The sequence below is a fragment of the Hirundo rustica genome, chromosome 1 (genome assembly GCF_015227805.2).
Source record: "Hirundo rustica isolate bHirRus1 chromosome 1, bHirRus1.pri.v3, whole genome shotgun sequence".
Lineage (NCBI taxonomy): Eukaryota > Metazoa > Chordata > Aves > Passeriformes > Hirundinidae > Hirundo > Hirundo rustica.
The window spans coordinates 77,583,900-77,601,097 of record NC_053450.1 but is presented as its reverse complement, the minus strand read 5'-3'; the positions used below and the strand labels follow the sequence as shown (position 1 = coordinate 77,601,097).

Here is a 17,198-nt window from a genome sequence, read left to right as displayed (position 1 = left end):
CTGTTCCAATGCAGTTGGAGGGACAAAGCTCACCTAAAGCCCTTTTTAGGGGAGAGAGAGAGATGGTGTCCATAAATTCATACTGAGCCTGCAGAGATATTAGTTTTCCCCTTCTCTGTCTTTTTACTCCAAACTCCTTCTTTTATATTATAATTTTTTGTCACTTCCCAAAGGGATGGAACAATCACATGCTATAGGTGGGGTTTTGTTGACTGTGACTTATACATGTAAGGCAGATTCTCTTTTCTCTTCACTTGCACTCTTAGGGGTGTGAAAGTTAATACGTAAATAGGACTTAATGAGGGTCTTTGTTACTTGCTTATTTACTTTCGGTCAGAATTTATAGTTTATACAAAGCTAAAGCAAAAAAACTGGTCCTCCTCTACCTGCTGAGGCAGCAGCAAAGGCTGTCTGACCTTCTCCAGAGCATTCTTATCTCCTTGAAGGACCAGATTCACCGGTCTTGTGGCCAGTGATGAGGAGTGAGGCTGAAGGCTGGTACAGACATGTGAGTGCTCTTCTGTGCCTCATTTTGGGGCTTTGAGGCCTCCTTTTCACCTCAGACATCCTTCCAACATTAGGTCTGGTCTGAGTGTAGTGTGAGATCACCGAGGGGCCCAGCTCATGTTTTTCTCAAGAAGCTTCATCAATTCTTCACTGATTTAAAACAATTCCATAGCAGTTCTGACAATTTACCACAAAACCAGAGAAAACATATAATTTAGACTTGAAAAACGTGATGACTCCTCCTTTGCTTCCCTTCAAAATTCTTTCTGAAGTCAGTTTATTTAACCAGAATTTGATTCCATTCTTTAGGCTTTGCAAATACTTTATTGTTGTCAGGCAATGCTATGCCAGCTGATCAGGAAATATACATGCTAAACACAAATTTTGCATTGAAGTAGAGGAATATAAGTGATGACTGAAACTCCATTTTCCTTCCAGTGTTTTGCCATTTGACGCGTTTGCAGCTGTGTGTACTTGTTTGAGTTATTTCTGCATTACTATAAGCATCTCAGTCTTTAAAGAGGGGAATGCACCTAATGGTCTGGAAAATTATTTCAGTGTTGCTCAGAAGCTGTGTGTGACACTATAGTGTATGGTGCAGTTAACTCTTTTCAGTTACCACAGCCATGAATGGGGTGAAATATAGTTATAGATAGTACAGTGTGAAATAAGATGTAAAAGTAGCTTTTCCTGTCATTAAATAACTTGTTAAAAAGAGGGTAATACTATCCAATGATAGTATGCTTATATAGAGAATTTTAGCAAGGTATTTATCTTAATCTTGGACTCTTCTTATAATGATCTTTCTGAATATCTTTTTAAATAAAAATTAAAATAAATAAGTGAACAAACAACCCCATAAAATATATTTATAGCCAGTGATGTGTATTTTAACCCAACTGTATCTCACTGAATTTCCGTTTCAAGGAAAATAGAAAGAAACAATGAACTTGTACTGTAACTAGACAGGTTAAGGCTAGTCATTAGGAAAAAATATAATGATATTTTCAAAGCACTAGAATGCATTACCTGTTAAGAAATGACAATTTTCTTAAAATATGTCTTTAAAACATATGCCAATAATGGTTCAAACACAGTTGATTCGTCCTTAGGAGCGGAAGTCCTGTTTCTCTGTGATTCTTATGTTTTATGCTTGGGCAGATGTTTTTACAGAAGTAAGATTTAGTGCTTTAAACGGATATCCTTGTAGATTGTATTCATGTAGAAGTTAAAGAATAATTCAGGCTGGTAAATATGTTGGAGATGAGGTGTTAGAAACTAGAATAATTTCATTGCTTCCAGAGTGATTTTCACAGTGAAATGCTTATTTATCACCTCAGAGGAAAAGTGAAACTAATTTTGTTTGGGGTTTCTTTTCTGGGAAGGTGTAGCTGTTTCATTAATAATGTGAAATTCAAATTTTTTTTTTTAAAGTCTATACTAAATCAGACAAAAATCAACCAAGAGCTGTTGAAGAGACTAATGAGTATTCTCTCAAAATGCAACGATTCACCTAGCCTGGAAAGAAAATAGTTGCTCTGAGCTGTCACTGAATGAATGGGCTGAATGGATTTCTGGGAAAAACAGGCAAAGAACAAAACACAGATATACTAGGAGACAGTAAACATAGATCTCACTCAGCGGAGGGAGTGTACCTTCAGAAGTATATATTCATCTGTATTAGACACCTACATGTACAAACTGCAGCTAGTCTGTGCATTGCCAGTAAGTTCTTTACTTTTCGGGTACACTAAACCATGGAGAATCTAAAGACTCAGTTTACAGTGGAAGATCTCTTTATTCCCTGGATGCATGACACTGGCTGTGTAGGTACTTATCATCTGTTTAGTACCTCAATAGTAAGTGTAAACTGGGATATATTCCACTGGGAGCATCAGCTAGTTATATTTGCTGTGTATGGGGAAAATGCACAGAGATCTTAAAGCCTGTCAGAATAGTTTTGGACAGGCAATACAGAATGTACCTTGAAAAACCCAGGTTGGATAGAAACACTGTTTAGAAATTGGTTCTCTGTCTTTTTTTTGTTTGGTTTGGTTTGGTTTGGTTTGGTTTTGGTTTTGTTTTTTTTGTTTTTGTTTTGGTGTTTTTTTTGTTTTGTTTTGTTTTGTTTTTCCCCTAGGTTTTTAGTATAGTTTTACACCATTGTTTATGGTGTATGATTCTAGGGTTCAAAAGGACAGAGGAAATAATTGGACATTAAACAGGTACGCATACATGCATATACAGCATGAAAGGAGCATGAAATATCTTTTTTTTTTTTTCTTCTTCTTTCTTTCCCTCTTCCTTTTTTATTTGAGTCCTTTTTGGATAAGTTATTGACAACTCTTGCATTTCTATGCTATAGCCAATATTCTTTTTGATCATAAAAGCTTATTGTATTATTTTTTTTATTGACCATATTTTATTGTCCATAAACAGAGAAGTGGGAACATCACCATGCTGCAAACTAAGATAGGCAGCCACAGAAAAAAAACAAACAAGAAGAAACAGTGGTCCTTTTAACAATACAGAAATACTCACAGTTGATGACGAAGTGCAGTGTTTAAATAACCTTAATAAGAGTCCTTATGTGGGGACAAAAAAAAAAAAAAAAAAAAAAAAAAAAAATATGTGCTAAAAGGTGTAGAATATTTCAGAGGATTTCTTGAAATGTGGTATGTTCCTGAACAAGCTCATTTCAAGTGACACTCAAGAATTGTTCAGTGTAAAGCTAAAGGACACTGTAAGTTGGTGGAAATTCATAAGCATTTTTATAAGCACTTTTAGAACATTAGAGATCATAATTTGGCTTGTATTGCTCATTAAAATATCTGTATAATACATTGATATATTTGTTTGTTTTTCATTTTGCACCACTAAAAAGAGACCATATTTCCTTCAGAGAAAGTGTAGCCCTAATAACGAGGCACAAATACAAAACAGCATTTTGTAGCTTTCAGACTTCATAATTGCAGGGCTGGCTGTTAAAAAAAAAAAAAAAAAAAAAAAAAAAAAAAAAAAAAAAAAAAAAAAAAAAAATTTGAAGTAAGAAAACTTAAAAAAAGGTTAAGTTCTTCATATATTTTCTTACTGTTGGCTCAATATGTCATTTTGAATATAATGTTCAATAAATTCAGTAAATAGATATTTAATTATCAAGAGGTCCTTTGTGCCACTATAGAATAAGAATTTAATTCATAAATCCCTGCTGTGACAAGTCAGTCTTTTTATATGCTTTTATAATAACAATAGTCTTAAAAAGAAAATAAAAAGCTCCACTTCAAAAAATGTATGAGAATTTATGGTGTCTATGCAGGACTGTCATACACAGACATATCTTCAGTCCTTTGCTAGAAATAGCTTTCAAAAATATGTCTAAAAACACTTATGTGGAATTGAGATTACTTCAAAAAAGGTTTCCTATATGCTGGATTTGTAAAGCTCAAATAAATAGTGAGAACATGTAAAATGCACAGAGCTGCAAGCAGAGACAGTGCAAGGGAAGACATTGTGTGTCCGTGGACACTAAAGTACAACACTTTTCCAGAAATCAAAATGGAATGGTAATCTTTGTTTGAATTATAATCATACATTATGTAGCAGTCATACATAATGCTGAGCAGCACCTTTCTAAAACTTGAAAACATGAAGGGACTATTGCTATGGGTCAAGGGGGCTGCTCTGGAGCCAGCTGGGCTGGGCTGCTTTCTAATCATCTCTAAATACTCGCTATGCATCATGATATGTATTGCACATAAAAATTGGAAGGAGCTCTGGGTAAGAAGTGTGTGCCCAAGTAGTCAGTTCATTTCCTGGTCTGTGAAGCACTTGATTTGTTATGGACTTGCATTCATTTCCTGGGATGTGGGAGTTTTGATTCTCATCTGGCACCAATAGGGAAGATGAACTGGCTGACAAATAATAGACTGTTAGACAAGTAGACAAATAATTGGACTGTTGGAACTTCTGTCTTAAATGTTCTGCCATTTGGTCAATATCCCTTAGGCAGTTATAAATTTTCAATAGTTAATAAGATGTATAGTTAATACTACTGTAGGACATAATAAATGATCAAACCCCTCTTTCTCCCTAATCTAATCTCTAATCACTGTCCCCTGCTTTGCACAGAAAGACAGAATCCATTTTATTCTTCTGCAAATCAGTTTTATTAATACAAGAAATTAAGGGTGAAGAAAACTATTAGAAATTTCATTGTCCAGGGTTAGGGCTGATTTCTCAGAAGCAAGTGGGTGCACATAATTGCAGGCCATGTTTTTAAATGACCATTTTAAGGCATTTACAGTTGAAAATTGCACCAATTATCTATATTGTATTTCTATTGCGTAAAGAAAGTTGTCTTGCTAGGGCTTTAATTTTTTTTTTCAGAATTAGAACAAAAATAGAATATTTGATGTTCTGAGATAACTTCTGGAAACCTCAAATACCTTGTTCTTAAAAAAGAGATTTTGTTGTAAGTAGGGCAATAAAGTCATGTCTTTTTCAAACTATGCATGTATAGGGCATTAAATTATCTTAAGATCCTGAGGATATGTGTGTCATTTTCCTCTGACAAATGAAAACTTTAAAAAAGGGTACTAAAAGTCTGTCCTTCAATCTTTCTGTAAGTGACTTCTGCAACAAAAAACCTCTAAGTGATACTGTATTACTGTTATCACCATGTGAAAGTTTAGTGCATGTTAAAATATAATTTTAAGGTTTACTTTTCTGTCTCCTGAAAATCAGAATACAACTTTTTATTACATCTTTGGAAGTATTTAAAAGAATTTATTAAGACAGTATATTAACTGAGGTCAAGCTGTAGATTTTCCCATACAATGGACAATGTTTGTCACTAAAAAAAGAATTTTACAAGTGTAAGATTATCTAATCAAAATTAAGAAACTATTGTTGACACAAATGGGCAATGTCTACTCATGCTAAAGTAGCTACTGTGCACAATTTTCACTTCATGTACAATTATATATTAGAAGTTTGCTCACAGAAAAAGCAGAGCTACTTAAATACAGCAGAAAAATATCCATAGCATTTGTGCAAATGTGAAATTCCTTAAAATACTCATGCTTCATTACCATTTTCAGTTTCCTAAAACACAACTAATTTTTGCAAATAACTGTCCTAGATCCAGGAAACATAGAGTTCTTGGTAGCTGTCTCTTGACTTAGATGTATTTAATTTTCAATATTTGATTGAATTTACAAAAGTTGAGTTTTAGAAAGTCAGAATTTTATTTCACACTCCCACTGTTTGTTTACTTAAAACTTGTCTCATAAGATGCAGTTCTAAATTTCTCCATGAGAGTTTCAATGTTAGAAATGCACAACTCCAAAGCTTCTTTCTGTAATTATTTAATGATGTGTATTGGAACATCACTGTGACCCTATAAAAAAAAAAAAAAAATAGGCTTCACTTGCATGCTGAACATTCTCCGGTAAGAAAAAAATGGTGAAAGTCTCTGGAGAGTCTAAAATGTAAGATGGGAAGTAGAGGGAGAGAGATTTTAATTTAATTGCCTATTCCTAAGAGGAAGCAAAGGGCCCAATAGGTATGCTGTCTGTGTATCCTGTTCTTGGCCTCAAAACACTGATTCAAATATATATTTTGTTCTTTGCTTGTGATTTTATTAACATTTTTATGTAAACAAAATGTAATTATTATCCAGATTCTCAGGAGCTGTAACAGCAACCTTGCTGATACAAGCTTCTATCACCAGTAACACCTGAAGAGTGAAAAACTCATCAACTAGATTACTGGATTGACAACTTAGTCCTAATCGTACTAAGAAGCTTCTTGCCTAAAAATAACAGATAAGATTCTTTACTGGTGTCAATCAGCATAATTTCATTACCTTGATATGAAGTATCTGGATTTATACCGCATCAAGATTGACAATATGAGGTCCTGCTCACCCTCATCAGGGATGTAATTTAAGAAGGTCTTAAGGAGGATGGAAAAGAAAAGTATTTGACAGTTCCAAATATGGCAGGTGATAATAGTTTCAATATCTGCACTAGAAAAGCTCCTGTCCACCCTGTTTTGGGACTCCCCATTCATCCTTGTACCATTTTTATTGTTTTTTTCCTAGTCCATGAGATAATTTCTTTTAATTACATACCAGATATGTAGATATATGTAAATAGATACGTTGTTTCATATTACTTCAGGTCATTCTAGAGGTTTAGAAAATGAAGCAACACATTCAGGGAAATGCTTGTTATAGTAAATTAAATTTAGAGGATGGACTTCTTATAAAAACATTTATAAAGAAAACACTGGGTAAAAATGTTTCTGTGCTTCATTCAATTAAAGATGAATGCTGAAAAGAATTCAGACTGAAAACTTCTATACTTCTCTGAATCCCTGTTTTATTTTGTCATTATAATTAGAAATGAGGTATTTTTATATAGCCTGTGGTGTGGTGTTCAAGAACAATTAGACCAAGAATAATAATTTAGCTTGACAATAGGTAAACAAAGTGAGTGATCGGATCTTAAATAACAACCTTCCTTCTTATGAACTTTAAAAAACAATCTTACTCCTCCTAAATGTTAGTAGAGTAGGGAATAAAGTTATTTGCTTGTTTGTTCCTTTGTTTGTTTTATTTTTTATTTATATTTAAAAATTGTGGTAATAGTATAATTTAAGGTCAGCCATGTTCAGGAAGATGGCTTTGCCTTTTGTTAATGGAAGTTTATTTCCTGATGGTTGGTTTGCATGTACACTTGAATAAGTTTTAGTGAATCTTCAAGTCATTGTTTAGAACTTGCACTTAGAGCAATCATTTACCTTTTGTACCAAACTGTAAATCAGTGTAGACCTATTATCTGCATTGTCCTGTGATTTTCTTTTTAAATGAAATTGAGAAATTTAAAATAATTTTAGAAAATTTTATGTGCTTTAGAAAGGACACACTGAGGGTATTGAGGCTGACTCTTAAAGTCATTCCAGGAAAGCAAGAATTTGCACATTATAGAACCCTAGAAAACAAAAAAAACCTCTCTGACACTGCTATTGATCTGTGTTCTTGCACTTTGTTTATTAAGCTTATTGATGACTGAGCAAAGTAAGTTGAATCTTAAGTTGGTAGGTTTTTCTCTTTTCTCATAGGGAGGATTAAAACCTGAGGGTACAAAACAAAGACTTGCATTTTTGAGTAATTTTAAATGAGAATGGTAAGTAGGAAGAAGAAAAGGAAAGAAGAATTTTGTTTCCTTCTTTTTTTTTTTTTTTTTTTTTTTTTTTTTTTTTTTTTAACAGAACCCAACATGGACGTTTGTAATATCTTGTACTTGAAATTATGTTGTATAACTTCCCTCACTCTGGGTGGTAGTCATGACTTTTCCAGGACAAATAGAAAAATGTATGCAGAGTTATTCCTAAGTAAATCTTGCTTCAGTTTGAGTTTTTCAGAGTCAGAGCTAGAATTGTCAAATTTGTAATTTCTATAAATTTAGAATAATTTCAAATACAGACAATGCTTGTTTCAAGTCAAGAGGTGTTCAATGCTAATATGTACAGCAGAAGTTGAGCACTTAGTTGAATAATGTATTCACTCAGAAAGAAGAAAACAGCTGTATAAATTTGAGTTGTGTCATATTTTATGTTTTGTGTGACCTTATTGTGAAGTTTTTAAATTTATTGCAGTGTGAGAGTGCCTCTTTTCAACAAGTTACAGCAGTAATTCAGTAATACAGTAATCATTTTCTTGATAGTAGTGTACTCTAACAAATGAACAACAAAGACTGCTGTTTTCAGCCAACTGTAAGATTTATTATTCTTCCAGGTAGAGATTTATCTTTTCTCTGACTAGATCTATCTGACTTAGAGGTCAATAATTCCTGATTGAATTTCAACAGAAATCAATAGCTACCTATTAGGTCACCTAATACACAAAGATTTTGTGGATGTTGGGTCTAAGAAAGAAAATAACATTTGCAAACATGTGTCAGATTCATTATAATAAGATTCCTTTAAATTTTATTTATATATCACCATCATTTTTGCATCCATAAGAAAATTCTGAAAACTGTGGTTTACCTAAAGCTACCACAGACGCATTTTCAGCATTCAAAAATATCTGTTGGTTATCTGCCATGGTTCTTTAGTCAGCCTTCTGTTTATCCAGGGTACAGTTCTTAGATATTTTTCTCTTATGCAGACTTTGAACTAATATTTTTTATTGTATGAGTAGATTAGGATTTTTATACAAGTATGGAATTTTCAAAAAACTTATTAATTTTTTGGTCATTAATTTTGCTTTACATATTTACACTCTGTTATGCTAAATCTAACACCAAAGTACTTCCCACATTTAAGAACTGGGGGTTTTTTATTGAAGATATTCTGCCGGGTATTGAATTTAATAGTTTTTCTTTAAAAAGGTATTAGCTTGCATGGCCACTCTCATAGTACATTAACAGAATTATTTTCCTTGTAATCCAAGTACCGGGAATAGAGGGGAAAAAATATTCACATTCACATATTGACACCAGTCTCAATGTATTTCATTCACACTTTGCAGATAAGCACACTGAAGTGCTCAGCAAGGTTGCACCCTAAGTGACTTATAAAAAATTATATGTTATACCATGCTGCAGTAACGCCCTTAACATACATTATGCAAGGGTCAATGAAGCACTGAAGTTCAGTAGAATGCTCATGGGTGTGTAAGGAGTGAATATCACAGGGAGAAGAGAACACAACCAATGTGAAGTGCTTGGTGTGTTGGCTAAGCCGTTTTTTTTACTAACAGATAATCTGAGTTATATGTCTTGACCTTGTCAGTCAGTTGTTATTAAATTAGTCAACAGATGAAACTTTGTCCAGATGTGGAATATTTTCAAGACTATATGTTAAATTCAGGTTTTTTGTGGTTTTTTTAGCTGGACAACATTTTGAACCTATTAGAAAGGGGGGATTTATGCCTATAGTCATTATTTCTCTTCTTGGCCTCTTATCAAGGTGATCTACTTTGAAAAGAAGCCAAACTATTTTTCAAAATAATGGGCAATTATGTTAATTATCTCAAATTATTTAGATATATTATTATGTACTTATTAAAGACACAATGTATTATTTGCATAAAAGCAAATTAATTTATTAATAGTGGATGGGAAATATGTAGCAAAGTCTATTACTCCATCTTTACTTTTTTTCGTTATGAAGGAAGCAGTAAGGAGCTTTAGATTATTACTGGAATATTGGCATCTTTAACCTTCAACTGTGTCTCCCTTTGTCATTTTCCTTCTAGCTATAGATTAAATATATGTTTGTATAGGGCAGAAGGTATGTGACATTACAAGAAGAAATGTTCTGTACTAGCAGTCTATTCTATTTTAAGAGAGCAGGATTGCCAAGGTTGTGAATATAAGTAGTTAGTTTTCGGGCTGTTTTACACTCTTTCTTGTCAAATTTGATTTCCTTTGAGAGGAGTCTTGTACTTAGTTCCCATCTGCTATGTTCAGAGATTACTGAATGCATCCCCTTTTTACTTAATTGTTTTGTTCGTCACGTGTCATTAGGTTGTTCCTCCTCACAAAGGATTAAATACCCCTATAAGAAGTTTAAATCTGAAGAAATTGCACTTAATGAGTAATTTAATCTCTTCCAGCATTCTTCACACTTGCCTCCACAGTGATATCATTTGCTTGATTCCTCTGCTTGCATATCTGACAAACAAACTGTTTTGGAGAATTCCTCAGTATCTAAATGGCACTAAGATATATGTTAGTCATGTATATCTGTATCTAGGTAGGTTCCACATCTATCTTGGCTTTACATTTCATTCCATTATACAACCAGCTGTCACTTGTTACCATTTTTGAGCAAACAATAATTCTGTTCCCACTCCCTTGGGGTGCAGATTCTTCTTTGCTTTATAAATACATTTTTAATAGAATTATTGAAAAGTACACTTTCAACAGAGCAGTAGCATCATATTTCTGTGGGCTTTATCTGAGACACATGCCTACTACGTTAACAGGAACACATCAGAGTTTGAGCACTATATTGGTCAGAGTGGAGGATACAACTATTTGCCCCTTTAGGCTCCTAGCCACATGTTTCTTCAGAACTATAGAAATGCCAATAATTCAGGTTCCAATTCAAAAGAATTCATGAGTCTGTACAAAAGTACCAAGATGTTGTCTATCAAAATTGAATTATTCAATCTTGCACAATTATGAAGAAAATTAATATATAGTAACAGGTTACCAAGACACAGAAATGTTTTTATTTCAAGTCTGTCTTTAAGGCTTTCTCCTCCTTTTCCATACCACATCTCCAACAATTTTGTGTGGAAAAAAATGTGTATTCAAAAATAGAAAAACAATTTTAGATGAGGTCAAAACCACTCAGGTAGGAGATTTGCTTGAAAGAATGCTTAACTATATTTTTATATCTGAAAAATCGTAGGAACTTGTGTGCAATTTGTACTTCAAAAGAAACTGCTTGCACATTTTCAGGACTTAGCATACTGATAAACAGTTTCTGAGGAATTAATGCTTTTTTGAAGTTTTTCAGAATCTGCACATGAAAATAAAAAGGCAGAATTTCCACTTTTCTCAACCCTGGATTGTTGACTCTTATAGGAACAGAATTAGATTAATGGGGGAACTGTAATTGTTGTCCAGTTCCAAATCTAGAAAGGGTAGTAGAGTCTTCCTTAGTAAAATAGATAAGCAAGTTTGCAGCATTTAAATATGTGCCAGTTTTCTGAAAGGCCAAGCAAAAACAGTTTGCAATATGAGGCTGGCAAATTTAGGCAAAGAGTAAAAAAAAGAAAAATGGGGAAGCTAGAAATACTTTAGCCAATTAAGAAACAGAAATAGCAATAATTCCTTTCCACGTGTTTTTCTGCAACATAGGCTATGCTTAACAAACCTGGTTTCTTTGTTTTACAAATGGCAGATTATATCAAAAAAGATAATTGCCATGCCACATGCAATTCTAGTTAAATAAGTAGCAATTAGTCGTGGCAACAAAGCATATATTAAATGGCTATGAACTGGCTACCTGGGAGGTAGGAAAAAAGTTATCATCAAGACAGAATGGTCATGAAACAAAGAGATTCCTCCAGAGCTCCACAGGGATCAATGTAAGACCAATTCTATTCAACTTCTTTCTGTGTGGATTCAAAGTAAACAAAATACAACCATTAGCAAAAATTTGGGGTTACTTCTATAGTAGATATCCCTTTGATTTCAGCACTTGCATATTGTACCTTAGAGTTTATTGTCTTCTTTCTGGAGGTGTCTTGACAGCAAATTTTTAATTTAATTAATTTGATTATCCCATTATGAAAACTGGGAGGTGCTGTGATTTCATTTGGTATTCATGCAATTGACACATAAATTTGTGTATTTTCCACTCAGTGAAAATTTCTTCAGATTCCTTAATTTACGAGGCATCAGCAAAATCTTCTTCTTTTTTTTTTTTTTTTTTTTTTTTTTTTTTTTGTAATTTCTTCTGTTACACATAAAGATTTTAGAGAAGGCTATTTATACTAATAGTTTGGGTTTGGGTTGTTTTGTTTTTTTTTTTCTCCTGGGAGTATTCATTGTAGCACAATAAGTCTCGTAAATCCACCCCTTCTTTTAATACCAAATGAATGCTATTCTAGCCTATTTCTTTAAAATGTCTACTATTTTTCTTTTAAAATAATTCTATTTTTCAGTATTTTTTATTTTTTAGCAGTCATCCTTAAATGGTGAATTCATGTATTTAATTTCAGTGCTAATTTTCTTTAAGGGATGATATACTGTCTTTCAGTACTATAGTTATGACCAGAGAAGAAAATTGACCACTAATTGTCATTTCTATAGTGCTATAACTTTTATCCCTGAAGTGTGTAGGTATGTCCCTGTAAAGGAGCAAAGTGTTAGCTATATAAAGAAGATATGAGTCGAAGGGCTAGATTAAAAATCATGTTTGTTATAGAATAATTCAGAATTTGGAGTAAGGCCATAAGTTTTATATTGCAGATATCTGTTTATGGTTATATTTTGAATGAAATCATAAATTCAAATCAACATCTATTGGGAGTTCTAAATTTTAACTTTTTTTTGAAACTTTATGGGAAAAAAAAGTGTTTGCTGACTTTTTCAGTATCTGTCTTAAAACGAAAAAAATTGTGTTCCCCTTTCAAGGTAGAATAATATTAGAATTTGAAATGTGTTTTAATATAAAAAATATGTTCAGAATATTAAGTTACAATAAATTTATAGGCTAAATTTATACCCTAGAAAAAGCAGTGATAAAAATAGTGCTTTTATTCCAAAAGAAAGAATATTAATGAGATTACCATCTGCAACACTTCAAGTCCCTCAGTAAATTGTAAACTCCCACATTTAGTTAGCTATTAAAGAGATATTTAAAATTACATTTGAATCATAATTGTCTATGATCATGGCAAGACAAATATATAAGAAACTAGAATATGGGGGATCAAATGTGACCTACTGACCCTTCATCAAATCTCTAGTGACCAGGCTCATGTTCCAACAACGGAATGGAAATTTTCCAATCAAAAAATTAATTACTTCCCCATGACAAAATAGTTTGCCATTAAAGTGGATTTGTGTGACTGTTTTCTTTTGGTTTTCCCCACTAGATAGAAAACCCCTGAGCTCAAAATTATAAAATAGAGCCTTTTTATCAGGGGCAATTCAGACATCACTCAGGAGTAGGCTGTAAAATAAAGATGACTAAAATTCTGCAGTAGTTACTGAATCTAAATGAGTTCTTCTTTTGTGTAAGTAATAAGATAAATTATTTCAAGTGTACCAGACAAATAGGTAAGTACATAGTAATAGACTTCAGTAAATGCATAGCTATGCACCTGGCTGTGGCAGATATTTTCTTATTATTTGTCTGCACTTGAACTAAAAAGTCTTGATTTTTACAGTCTCAGTTACTGAAGATCCTTCTGTTGTAGCTTTTCTTTTATGTAAGTTAAATGGTTCTTCACAGAGTGCTAAAAAAGACAACATAACACATTGTCAGATGCTGCAGAGCATAGAAGTGTCTTTAAGAAAATTTGGTAAAAAAAACAGTATTGACTGCAATTCAGTAACAGGAATGAATTCAGAAAGCTTGAAAGGGAAGTAAAACTTGCCAAAAATAAAGTTATTTTCACAGTTTTCTGAAATCCAGAGGTGTTGGGGAGAAGGAAGGAAAAGGAGTTATCCATAATAGTAGATATATCAATCTTTCATCTCAGTGTTCTTTTTTCTCAGTTTTATATGATACTTTCAGGATAAATGCATAACCATCATGAAGAAATTTCTTAATTGGAAAATGTTGTGAAAACTGTCAGTACAGAGAAAGGAGTTTATGTGGTTATGGGCAAAAACAAGAAAAGCATCATCAAATTTAAGAGCATTTTATAGTAAAATTACTTATAAGATTTGTTTACTTTTAGTTACTCCTGTGCGTAGCAGGGGGTAGAACTTGATCCTTACAGGTCCTTTTCACATTAAGAGATTCTATGGTTCTACAGCAGTTCTGGTCTCATTAATTTGGAAATGTCACTGGAGAAAAATGCCGTGGGTTTATTAGTAAATTAAAGATCAATCATCAATGTCATGTATTCCATATAAAACAATAAAAATGTTGCAATTAAAAAGGTGGTATTAAAAATTTAATTGGAAAGTAAGTAGGTTTCTCATCATACATGGTCAAGAAAGATAAATTCAAATTGGAAAATGTACTTTCCAAATTTGTCAAAATTGTCACACACACACACGCACAAAAAACAAAAAACAAAACAAAACAAAACAAAACAAAACAAAAAAAAAAAACAAAAAACACCAACTTTAAAAACCCTAGCAAAACTGGTGTTCAGAGGTGAATAAATTTAGAAAAAAAGTTAGAAGAAAATATGTGTTTTGGAAAAGCCTTCCATGTGGGGAAAAAAAAAAAAAAAACAAGAAACAAGCAAACAAACAAACAAAAAAACCCAAACCCAAAAACCTCACCTCTCATAATTTTAAGATGGAAATAGTTATGACTATTTGTCATGGCAGAGGTCCAAGGCTGTGTGCTTTTCTCAGCTCCATTCCAATAGATTTACCCTTCCATATATTGTATTTCATTTTTGACATAGCAGTCAAACTTCTGTAAAAATTCTTCATTTAATACCAGGAACAGTATGGGGTGTACCTGTAATGACATCTACATCTAGAGTTTTTAATTTTCTTTTTTTTTCCTTTCCTACTAAAGATGGATAAATACTGAAGGCATAGCTGAAAGTACTTGGTTAACAGGGTCACAGTGCTGCGTGAAAAATATGAGACAAAACTAGGGCTGCGTTTAAATTTAAAAAGCCTGTGACAGCTTTCTTTTTTGGGGTTTGTGGTTTTGTGGGGGTTTTTTTTGTTTGTTTGTTTTTTTGTAACCCTTTTAGTCAGGGAAATATCTTTCTTAAGATTAACTTCCTGTCTTCTTGTGGGATGTATAGGAGCTCCTGCCAAATATATAGAAGATACTCAGGGCAATTCCTACTTTAAAAGAAACTGCTGGAGCATTTAATATTATCTTAGTGAAAAAGGCAACTAAGTTCTCCTTACGCATTTGGGATCAATAGTGAAATTTGAGACTATGCATGATTTCAGTGCTCCACTGCCAAGACAGTTGGTGGAGCTGCTAGTGACAGGGATAGAGCATTAAGGTCCTCACAGCAAGTACATACCGCATACTGATGATATGGTTTCAGGGTGTATAAATGTACATGAAGCCCAGGAAAAATAGGGAACTAAATCTTCTCTCACCTTCTGCCTTCAGCCCATCAAAACTTTAAAACTAGTTTTCTTATTCTAAACTTTGCATACAAGGTTTTGAAATTAAGAACCTGCCCAATTTAATTGTCCCAGTTTTCAGAGAAGAGGAATCTGGCAAGTGAGAGAGATGAAATGATTAGTCATGATGAGTCATCCACAAATCTTTATTAACTATCTACAAGCCTTGATTCAGTATCATACCTCTTGAAGCAAACAAAGTGGAAAGCAAGCAAAAATCAAGGGATTTTCTGTTTGTTTTAATTAAAAATATAAGTGGCTAATACTAGGGAAGATAGTGTAGAAGACATGTTCGATGTTACATTTGGTCTGTTACAAGTTGAAATAGAAGGGTTCTTTTAAAAAATCACTTACATCTTAAGTAAATAAGCATAATACATTTGGTTTTGGTTTTAAAAAAATAAAACAATTCCTTTGAAAAGTCAAAGTCAGACATTCTCAGTTCTAGTACATTCCCATATTCCTATTAATCAGTAAAGTGAATTTGCAGAACAGTAGTACCAGATTTTGTGAACCACATTTATTTTGATGAAAATTCATATTTAAATTATAGGAGTTTCTTTTATCTAAATGACTCTGTAAATTTTCTTTTCTAAATTTATAGTGTGTATAAGTTGTGGTTATTTTCAATTGACAATATATTTCAATATATTGTCAATTTCTGAAAAATATATCTGTTTCAAATGATACCGTTTTAAGGAGAAAAGCACTGATGATATAAACCAGACTGGTATGCTATTTTTAACCATTTTGTCCAAATCTGCACTTCTGATGGAAAGTAACTTAAAGAACAAAACTGTGTTAAAATAATTCTAAAATTTCATAGATACTGAAAAAAAAAAAAAACCAAAAAAACCCAAAAAAACTTTGTGCATCGATCTCCTTATTTTTGTTTGGTTTGCTTTCAGAACAAAATGGAAACAATGGTTTAAGCTTCATATTCCATTTTGTATGTAGTAATGGCTAAATGGTTTTATTGGAGATATGCAAAGAAAGTAATTTTAAAATGCAAGAAAAATAATGCTCTGGAAGATACTTTTTACATCATCTGAAACTGTGGGAATCAAAACAGCTTGAGAATTGTGCTGTACATAAAATTCTCCTGAAGAGTAAGGCTCTGCTTCTTAAGATTCTTGCATTAGTAATAATTATATTATTAAAATTCACCCAGACGTAACATCTGATGACGCTATGGTAGATTTACTTACTGGTTATAGCAAGAGTTCACTTTCAGAGTCCAATAGAAGTTAAGCTAAAATTTTAACTCTTTAAAACTGTAACAGTAATAAACTGGGCATTTTACATATAACTTTATTTATTTCTATGAAATTTACTCCAGTATATTAATGTCTTTTATGCACTGGTGTGCTCAGAACTGGACCCAGCACTCCACATTAGATGAACAGAGGGGAAGAATCCCCTCTCTCAACCTTCTGGAAATGCATTTCATGATGCAGCCTGGGAAGACGATGGCCATGTTTGCCGCAAGGACACATTTTTAATTAATAATTGCTAGCTCATTTTCAACTTGAGGAGCACGCCAGGTTCTCATCTGAAATGCTCTTCCCGGCTAGTCAGTCCACAGCATGTACTTGTTCCCTACCACTGCATTTGACATTTCTCTTTACCGAATTCCATGATTTTTCTGTCAGCCTGTGATCAAAGAAATTAGCAAGTTTTAATTTACGGATATCATAATAAGTGAAAAATGTCTCCTAATTGAAATTGTGCCCACAGAGTTATCTGTTCCTACTTTTATTTTAATCTTTGCTTCTACACGTATAGGTAACTAAATGTGAAAAAAAACCCCTCTGATGATTATAGATAAAAAATAATAGAACTTTAGGATCATTCAATTTTATTTTTCCTCTCTCTAAG

General features: G+C 32.8%; 1 protein-coding gene across 7 annotated transcripts in view; it reads left to right on the top strand.

Annotated features, from left to right (window-relative positions):
• CDH18 (cadherin 18) overlaps nucleotides 1-17,198 on the top strand; it is a 530,347-nt gene that overhangs the window by 447,351 nt on the left and 65,798 nt on the right. The window lies entirely within an intron of this gene.